Source organism: Neophocaena asiaeorientalis, unplaced genomic scaffold (assembly GCF_003031525.2).
Source record: "Neophocaena asiaeorientalis asiaeorientalis breed wild unplaced genomic scaffold, Neophocaena_asiaeorientalis_V1.1 scaffold36, whole genome shotgun sequence".
In the NCBI taxonomy this organism is placed as follows: domain Eukaryota; kingdom Metazoa; phylum Chordata; class Mammalia; order Artiodactyla; family Phocoenidae; genus Neophocaena; species Neophocaena asiaeorientalis.
In genome coordinates, this window is record NW_020174149.1 from 3,320,096 (window position 1) to 3,327,808 (window position 7,713).

General features: G+C 42.0%; 1 pseudogene; it reads left to right on the plus strand.

Moving 5' to 3' along the window:
* The first annotated feature begins 6,337 nt into the window (after positions 1-6,337).
* On the plus strand, positions 6,338-6,466 carry LOC112406310 (thymosin beta-10 pseudogene; annotated as a pseudogene).
* The last annotated feature ends 1,247 nt before the right edge of the window (positions 6,467-7,713 follow it).

A 7,713-nucleotide genomic window follows, 5' to 3' on the forward strand; every position in this document is an offset into this window, starting at 1 on the left:
AAGGTGGGCTCTGTTTCATCCTCACTTTTCAGATTAGGATACTGGGGTTCAGAAGTTTCACTTCTTCTTCCTCGTTACTTGGCTTGCATGAAGCAGAACCGAGTATGACTCAAACAAACTAACTCTTGACAGTGTTTCTCCAAGTTGGTCTGTGGACCACACCATCAGAATCACCTTAGTCACTTGTTAAAAGGAAGAGTTTGGGGCCCAACCCCAGAATTACTGAATGAATTAACCTCTGCTTCTGAGAAATATTTTTTTGTTTTTTCGTTTGTTTAAACAAATTCTGGTGATTCTGATTGAGAGGAACAAATAAACTCTGCTGCCTTTTTAGAGTTTCTCAGCACTTTAGCCTGTTAGAATCAGCTGAGTAGTTTTTAAAACTCCCATTTTCCCCTTCCCAACTGAATCAGAACCCACAAAAGTTTTCATTTATAAAAACTGCTGAGGATTTAAATGGACAGCCAGCATTGAGAACTGCTGGTAGGGCACCCATGCTTTTAACCCCAAATACTGAGCTCTGTTTTAAAACCAAAAGACAAACCTAAACAACATCAACCAACAAACTTTTAAATAGCTAAAGCTTTAAGCCATCTGAAGGTACAAAGAGGATTATGATGGAGGAAGGGGAACAATGAAATCAGTGGGCACCTGATGGGGGAGTCCGTAGAAGTCAAGTGGTAACTACCAATAGATTAAAAGACAAAAAAAAAAAAAAAAGAGCAAAAGAGGGAAACATGACAAGATATACTAATTTCACTTTAATCAACCTCTGGAAATAATATGTGATTATTGTTTTTTTTAACAAAAACCTTGTTTAAATTCCTTTTTAAAATGAGGAATCAAATGGTATTTATGAGTGATGTCATGTCGTGGAATGACTGTAGGCTTTAGAGCCAGAAAGACCCTGGGTTTAAATCAGTGCTTCTCTACCTGGTGCAAGACACCATTTTTTGTTCCCTGAGGACACTGGATGATGTCCAGAGACACTGTGGTTGTCACAGCTGGGATTGGGAGAGTGCTACTGGCATCTACTGAGCAGAGCCCAGGGATGCTGCTAAACATCCTTCAATGCACAGACAACCACAACAGAGAGTTATTTGGTCCACAGCATCAGTAGTGCTGAGGTTGAGAAACCCTGGTTTAAACGTTAGTTGCATCATCAACTAAACACACGCCATTGAGCCTAACCCCTCTGAACAGCACTCAGTCTTCCTATATGAAAAATGGGGAGAATAAAACCTATGGCACAGAATTAATATCTAAAACACTTAAGAAGTGCTTACTGGGCTTCCCTGGTGGTGCAGTGGTTGAGAGTCCACGTGCCGATGCAGGGGACACGGGTTCGTGCCCTGGTCCGGGAGGATCCCACGTGCTGCGGAGCGGCTGGGCCCGTGGGCCATGGCTGCTGAGCCTGTGTGTCCGGAGCCTGTGCTCCGCGATGGGAGAGGCCACAGCAGTGAGAGGCCCGCGTACCGCAAAATAAATAAATAAATAAAGAAGTGCTTACTATGTGCCCAAGATATAGAAATTGAAGTTCAGAGAAGTTGGTGACCAGCTCAAGTTTTCCACCTAATGAGTGGCTGAGCAGGATTAGGATCTAGTCCCAATACGATCCTTTACATCAAGGGGCTTCCAAACCTCCAGTTTGGGGGGTGTAGGGCTCGCTCAGCCATTCATTGGATGGGTCTCTTGTACTCCCATAGCCTCCTTCCTAAGAACTGATCAGAATAATGTACACTGATTGGCAACAATTTGCTCATCTGGATAAAGATGAGGTGCCAAAAAAAAAAAGGGGGGGGTAGCAAGGAGCCAAGAATGTAATAGAACGGATGTGATGTCCAAATATCTCCAGGGGGTTGTAATTGCAATCAGCGGATAATAGTCTTACTGGATGTAAATGGATAAACAATCTAACATTACTTTTCCAGGAACAAAACCCTGATTCTGCTCTCCAGAATCATAGAGTCCCAACACAATACCCTTACTGTTGCCAAAACATATAACTAAAGTGCTCTGGCTGGAAGCTTCTTACTCAAATGCGTTTCTTTAACAGAAAATGACAGCTCCATTAATATAAACACTGAAGGTCCCAACTTTTTTTGTGTGGACATATAGTTCCATTGCTTTTCTGTCTTCAAACATACAATGCTTCTTTCTTTTCTTTTTTTTTGGCCATGCTGTGCGGCATGCAAGATCTTAGTTCCCAGACCAGGGATCAAACCCGTGCCCGCTACCATGGAAGCACGGAGTCTTAACCACTGAACCACCAGGGAAGTCCCTACAGCGCTTATTTCTAATCTTGAGAAAGATTTCATGAACATAAGGTATAAAATTCTAATTTAGGCATCAGGTACGGCTCTAACTCTGGACAAACTGACCAGTTTCCCTGGGTCCAGATTTACAGGCAGTAACATTCTCAGTTGTTAATAATAATAATAGTCAATTATTGCATGGATATTAAGTCCCATGTGCTTGACGTATACCATTATTCCCATTTTATGGTTGGGAAAACTGAGGCTCAGAGAGGTCTAATGACTTGCCCAATGTCACAGAGATAGAAAGTGACAAAATGAGCATTTGGAACTGGGGCTCTCTGAACCTCAAGCCTGAAATGGTTCTGCTACACACCAGCGGTGACAACTGTGATGCAAGTACAGTGAACTACCATGGCGGCTTCAACAAAGGAAATTCCAGAAGCAGAATTAGCAATACAATCTTTAGGATGGTAGTTTGGCTACTTTGCAAAAGGCAAAGAGTGGTTAGTAAGAGCAGCAGGGAATTTGGGGTCAATCTAGACTTGAATCCCATGGTCAAGTTACATAGTCTCACAGCACTATATTGTTAACCTTTATAACATTATCAAAATTATAATTACATATTTTTGTATAATTATTTGATCTATCTCCCCTACACACTCCAAGATATTTGAGGGCCAGAGTTTTTGCTAACCTTTTTATCCCCAGGACCTAGTACAGAGCTTGACATATAGCAAGCACTAAATAAATATTGATTAAATGAATAGATGGATAGAGGGAGGAAGAAAGGAAGAGAAGGAAGGAAGGAGGAGGGAGGTCACTGTTTGATTTTAAGCAAGTCCCTAAATCTTTCTCCCCCCACCCCCATAGTAATCTTTATAGTGGAAAAGTTTATAAATGCCCAAATATCCTCATCGAGTTGATGTTATATGATGTGGTGCCTAGTTATTATCTGTTTTCCTGTACCATGCAGTCTTATATTTTGACAGTGAGGAGATAGTCTCAGTACACCCAACGCTGTCACTCACTGTTTGCTGGGTGTGATTTCTCTCCTTGACCAGAGTTTAAGAACTGGTGGGTGGGGATATATCCTGTAAGATGCTTGAATCCCTTGGCACAGTGCTAAACTCGAGGAAGGTACTCAGCAATAGTTACTGCACCATAGTAAACTAAGTGCTCCTGGGGATTTGCATATGTTTCACAGGCAAAGGGTGACTGAGACGTTTGGGGAATGGGAGAGTGGGCGTTTAGAAAGAGAATTATCTTCCTTCAGGTATTTTAAAAGCCACGCTACCCTCTACAAACTTGTTGTTTTTGCCTGTGTAACTGCTCACAAGCAGTATTTGAGCATTCCCATTTCTCTGCACCCAGCAGCTGACCTGACTTTCTGAGAGTCTTTTGCATAATATTGTTTAGGGGATGATTACAGTTGTCAATAATTTTATGGAGGTTTCATACTTATTCCCCCAGGTTTCACAATCCCAGGGTTAAAACTGGGTCACAAGTCAGTCGAAAAACAGGATTTCTCTGACTCTCCCACAATCCACAATTGCTTCATCTTCGACACCTCTCAAAGTTCCTCCTAACGAATTCTGGGATGTTCTGAATGTATTCATTGCAAAGCTTCTCAGTTACCCATGGTGCGACCTTTTCTTCTCTCTTTCTCTGTCTCATGTCACCACTGGGGCCACCAGCACCCATTTCCTACCTGTGTCATAGCTGTTGCTAAGAATTTGTCACATGTGTCTTGCACTGGCAACATCGCACAGATGTTTTAGTGAAATAACTTCTTCAGATTTTTATCAATATAGCTTGCTATTAAAATTTCAAATACAGAAGAACAAATAATGCAAAATGAAAGCCTTTCACTGCTTCCTTATAAGGTTTTATGTACCAACATTTACCTATATACATACATCACCCTACTAAATTCTATTTTCCACATAGCCCAGTCTCTGAATAATATTAGATTCAAAGAAAGTAGTTCATCCACAAAATATTAATGAAGAAGCATTTCTAATCCTTGTACCCATCTCTTGAAAACACTAGAAGTGCCCCAGTTCAAACCCATACTATACTTTTCACGCTAGGATCTCTGATAAGCTAAATCACAAAACTTTGTCAAACCCCAATTTGTGCATATTTTTCTCCTTTCTTTCTCTTTAACCTCCAGTTCTTTATTTTGTACACTAGCTTGATTTTTCACTAAATCCTTCCTACTTTCAGGCAGATCTCTTTATACTCTTCTGATTTAGCATCTAAGAGAAGGGTAAGGAAGGAAAAGACTCACTTTAGTGTATGTAAGGAGAATAAAGGAGAAAAGAAAGACAGGAATAATCATATATTAATAAATCTTATTCTGTCTACCTCTCACACATTTTAATTTTTGCATTTTTTTACATACGGGTTCATACTACATGTACGAAACAGTAACTGGGGTTTTTTATACTTAATATATAGCTACTGTGTTCATTATCTATGGCTGCATAACGTATTATCCCCCAACTTAAAGCAACAAACATTTATTATCTCACAGTTTCTGTGGATGAGTTTCAGATGCAACTTACCTAGGCAACTCTGGCTCAAAGTCTCTCATGAGGCTGCGTCAAGCTATTGGCTGAGGCTGTGATCTCATCTGAATGCCTGACCTGGAGTGAGGTGGGAATCTTCTTTTAAGTTCACTCATGTGGTTTTTGGCAGGCCTCAGTCCTTTGCCACATGGACCTCTCAGCAAGGTTGCCTCAGGACACGGCAGTCGGCTTTCCCAAGGGTGAGTGATCTAAGAGAATGAGCGGGAGTGTGCACGAGACAGAAACCAAGTCCTTTTCATAACCTAATCTCGGAAGTGACATGTCATCAATTCTGCTGTATTCTGTTCATTAGGAGAGTCCGTAAATGCAGCCAAACTCAAGGGGAAGGCATTACACAGGGGCATTAACACTAGTAAGCAGAGATCACTGCGGGGAGGCCATCAGACACTGCCTACCTGATTCTTTTTAATTTTAGCACAGTCTTTCAAAGTTTGGACCAACTGTAATCTTTTAAACTATCAGCCATGATTTCTTGTTTATTTTCTTTAATTTTCTTTTCACTTCCCACCTTTTATTTGATTGGTTCTACTTTCTTTTCTCCAGTGTTTAGAACTTATGCATGGTATTTGCCTTGCCTAGTTGACATTTTAGTCAGGATCTGTATTTTGCTGCCTACCCAACCCTGAGGACAAGATGAGACTCTGCATGCTTTTACTGCTCACCTATGTCTTCATTTTCTTAAAATCATTTGAAGTCTTAGGTCTAGATCTGTGCTGTCTGATATGGTCACACTAGACACACGGAGCTATTGAACACTTAAAATGTGGCTGGTCTGAGTTGAGATGTGCTTTATGTATAAAATACATGCTGGATTTCAAAGACTTAGTATGAAGAAAAAAATATATTATTAATAATTTTAGAGTCATTATATACATATATATATACTTATTATTTTTTTTTTTTTGCGGTACACGGGCCTCTCACTGTTGCGGCCTCTCCCATTGCGGAGCACAGGCTCTGGACGCACAGGCTCAGTGGCCATGGCTCACGGGCCCAGCCGCTCCACGGCATGCGGGATCTTCCCGGACCGGGGCACGAACCCGTGTCCCGTGCATCGGCAGGCGGACTCTCAACCACTGCGCCACCAGGGAAGCCCCAGAGTCATTATATTTTGATTATGTTACTGATTCTCATGTGGAATCAGCATTGAGAACAACAGATGGCTTTAAAATACACAACAGAAGAGGAAATGAGAACCTCTTATCAATAGCAAACATGTCTATATTGTCCAAACCAGCGTAAGAGTGAATACGTATTTACCTTTTAAAAATAGGTCTAAAAAAACCCAAAAACGAAAACACAATAGATCCATAGACCTGTTGGTTGGTTGGTTAGAGCTTGTTTGTGCTCAGGAATGAAGATATAAGAAGTCTGCCACAGCTTTTTAAAATGATTTCACAATTAATTCTAGTCTCTTGCTGCAGCAACGTGAGTAGGAGTACTGGGACTGTGGGCCTGGAGCAGAACTTCTCGGATTGTTTTAAGAAAATGGCAGGTAAGCAGGACATGGGGGAAATCACCAGCTTCAATAAGGCCAAGCTGAAGAAGACGGAGGCACAGGAGAAGAACACCCTGCTGACCAAAGAGATCACAGAGCAGGAGAAGCAAGCGGAGTGAAATTTTCTGAGAACCTGGAGGATCCTCCGCTCCCATCATCTTGGAGACCCGAGCTGTGATGTGGAGGAAGAGCCACCTGCAAGATGGACATGAGCGACAAGCTGCACTGTGAACCCAGGCACTCCTTGCTGATGCCACCAGCCCATAGGTCTCTGAGGGGACCCTCCAATGGGACTGCCAAATTCTCTGGTTTGCCCTGGAATACTATAGAAAGTTATTTGTATGATTAATGAAAATAAAACACACCTCGTGAGGGCTTCCCTGGTGGCGCAGTGGTTGAGAGTCCGCCTGCCGATGCCGGGGACACGGGTTCGTGCCCCGGTCCAGGAAGATCCCACATGCCGCAGAGTGGCTGGGCCCGTGAGCCATGGCCGCTGAGCCTGCGCATCCGGAACCTGTGCTCCGCGACGGGAGAGGCCACGACAGTGAGAGGCCCGCGTACCGCAAAAAAAAAACCCCAAAACAACAACAACAAAAAACACACCTCGTGGCATGGCAAAACAAAAACAAAAGCAAAAAAACAAACAAAAAAAACCCCATTAAATTCTAACCCAGAGTAAAGATGAGCTCACAGAAACCTGGCCCCTTCTGACTTTTATAACCATGACTTTGGTCACAAGATTTCAAACCTTGAAGACGATTGTTTTTTAGGAAGATGTCTCCTCCTCTTTGTCCATTCAATCGAAGCTGCTAGAAGAGTGAGGACGCTTGAGGTGAAAGGTTTTATAGCCTGAAGACCAAGTGTTAATAAAGCCTAACACAAACCCAGTATTCAGAACATGCTTAGACAAACAAAAAAATTTAGACTCTAATTTTCAAGTGCTTGTAATTTTTCTGGAGGGAGGGGTCAGTGAAGAGGAGTTCTATAGTAACTGTAATCTTCAAAGAGGATTTAATAAAGAGCACTTGTTTATGTGCTAAATGTTTGCGCAGACTAACTAACACCCCTTAGAGATGACAGAAGTGCTGGAAATCAGACCTCAGTACTACAATGAGCTAGAAACTCAACCACCTACAGGACTGGGACAAATAATATACTGGTAATGACAAATGACATACTGGTAATGAAATGTGTTGACGAGGAAAATCACACAATGTAAAAGTTATGAGTTAAGTTTTATTTGGGGACTTTATTGAGGACTATAGCCTGAGAGACAGCCTCTCAGATAGCTCAGAGGAACTCCAAGAGGTAAAGGGAGGAGCCAGGAGATATATGAACCTTTTTGTTGGGGAAAAACATGTAGTCA